Here is a 2,500-nt window from a genome sequence, read left to right as displayed (position 1 = left end):
TTAAGCTCTTTATGCGGCTATGTGGTCTTGTGGTATGACACTCGCTTTCGGATCGGAAGTCCTGGGTTCGAGCCTCACTCGAGTGTAAAATGAGTACGTGGCCGTTAACAGCGTTGTCTCTGTCTGAAAAAAAATTGTAATTCCGCCAAATAGGCGTCATGTCTCGTTCTACATGTTACGTGTTGCTGTTGGTTAGGGACCCTTGTAAAGCATGATTGGTGGATATTGCGTTATATAAAAGCTCAAGTTTGTTTTTGTTAGTTTTGTTGTTGTTGGTTTTTTTTTTTGGGGGGGGGGGTGTTTTTTTTTTTGTTTCCTTTGCTTTTGGGGGGGGGGGGGGGGGGGGCGAGGAGGGATTCTCTTTTTTTATTATTCATGGATCTTCTCCAGCTTTCTTTGGATCTTCGTCTGTTGCCACCAGCCGTCCAGTGGATTCATCTTGACAAAGCAGTTACCTCCATTCTAGCAACAAGTTCTAGTCAACCTCATCTTTGACTGTTTTGATCATAAGCCTATCATTCCCACCAACTTTTGGGCTTTTGGTTAGTCTTTGGTTGTCACAAGGGTAGGGGAGGCGTTCGTTGGTCTTTAACACCAGCTTTAAAAAATTAACATGATCTTATCACTCATAGCACTTTCACGGTTAGAGTCTGACGGCCTCGATATTATAGTTTCTTAATAAAAACAGATCTTTATTATCCAAAAATATGGCAATTTGTCATTTAGTTACACTTGAGATAACGTTATGATAACGCTAAGAGGAACTACATTATACATACTGGTATTTAATTGCTCTTCTTCCTTCTCTCTCTCTCTCTCTCTCTCTCTCTCTCTCTCTCTCTCTCTCTCTCTCTCTCTCTTTTTTTTTTTTTTTCTTTCTTTCTTTTTTTCTTTCTTTCGTTCTTTCTCTCTCCCCCTCTCTCTCTTTTAAAGTGCATAAATCAAAAGTTTTATATTTTTTCTCATTTTAACTTAGTATATTATTCATAATACTTCTGGCATCTCCTCCATCCCAACACATTACCAGTTTGGCACGGCGAGTCACATATCTTCGTTATTCTCTATTCCCGTAAGCAACTACATCTAACTTCACCATAAAAATGAGTATTCATTTAATGTTCATTTGATATTCACATTGAAATGATATATTATGTTGATTTTATTGATCTCATTTCCATAATTATCTTTAAAACCACGATAGAACTATCAAGAGCACTTGATATCACATAAAAATGGATTTTGTCTGCAAAGTACCGTTGATCTTAAATCTGTAGCGCACCTTAGTTGTTTTTTTTTAACCTGTGACGCACATGCCGCTGTTTTCAAGTGGAAAAGGTAAGATCACTCTTTTTCCTTTTTTTTTTTTTTTTTTTTTTTTTGATTTGTATATTGGGGTTTTTCTTTTTAATTGTGTTTTCTTTTTTTTTTTTTTTTTTTTTTGGTGTTAATTTTTTTATTATTCAATACTGTTTTTCTGTCCTAATCCCTTTCCCAGTATTTTTCCATGCCTCTCACTTTTCCAATAGTATACATATTTGTAGATTGAGTTAGGATTTTTTAAAATTGTTTGTTTGATTATTGTTTTGTTGTTTTGTGTTTGTTTGTTTGTTTGTTTTTGTCGTCCTTTTTGTTTGGCGGGATGTTTTAACTTTGTTTGTTTTTTGCTTTTTTTTTGTTTTGTTTTGTTTTGTTTTGGTTTTTGTTTTGTTTTTTTTGTTTTTCTTTTTGTATTATTTAGTTGTTTTTATCTTCAATTTGTTGTGTTTATTTCTTGGGAGGGGGGCGGCTTGGATTTTTTTGTTTTTGTTTTTGTTTTGTTTTTTCCTCGCAAATTAGAGCTACCAAGATGATATTTTGCATAGTTATATACTTATTTTGGAGAATTTTAAACATTGATTGTTTTGTATTATTAAATGTAAATAGCAAAGATATAATCTGACACAATAAAATAAACAAGACACTTCAGATTGGTTTTCTGTTAAAAAATATTTTAATGTTTAATACATGTTCAAATTTCAACTATAAGCCTCACAAGACGTGAAGTATAGTAAAATTAATGTCTTTTGCCATTATTTGCAATTCATAGATGTAAGCAGTTTTATTTTTCAATCTACTTATATATATATTTACTTATTTGTTTATATTTATCGTGGTATGACACTAGCCCTCGGACTGGAACATCCTGGTTCGAATCGCGCTCTGAGCGGCGCATAGTTGAGTCCTTGGAAAATGATCTTCATTCACATTCTTTCACTGTTCTCACGAGTAAAATGAGTAAGTGGCTGTTAACAGTGTTGTCTCTGACGAGAAAAAAAATCAATAACGCAGAACTGGCGTCATGTCTCTTCCTACAAGTTAAATGTTGATGCTGGCTTGTGACTTCTTGTAAAGCGATTTGAGCACATTCAGTGGAAAGTGGCCTATAAAAAAGCTCTATCAATTTGATTTTGATATGTCTATTTATTTGTTTACTCATTAACCTATTTTTGTCTGGATAGAA

General features: G+C 33.7%; 1 protein-coding gene across 1 annotated transcript in view; it reads left to right on the top strand.

Annotated features, from left to right (window-relative positions):
- Nucleotides 1-1,202: 1,202 nt before the first annotated feature.
- The window catches only part of LOC144971980 (uncharacterized), a 10,392-nt gene continuing 9,094 nt past the window's right edge, over nucleotides 1,203-2,500 (top strand). Inside the window, exon 1 of the mRNA XM_078913061.1 lies at nucleotides 1,203-1,335. The gene's annotated coding sequence lies outside the window, so the exon portion shown is untranslated. The remainder of the gene's footprint in view (nucleotides 1,336-2,500) is intronic.

Source organism: Berghia stephanieae, chromosome 4, assembly GCF_034508935.2.
Source record: "Berghia stephanieae isolate SIO BIC M18660-M18661 chromosome 4, UCSD_Bste_1.3, whole genome shotgun sequence".
NCBI classification, from domain to species: Eukaryota; Metazoa; Mollusca; class Gastropoda; order Nudibranchia; family Aeolidiidae; genus Berghia; species Berghia stephanieae.
This window is presented reverse-complemented; position numbering and strand designations above follow the sequence as displayed.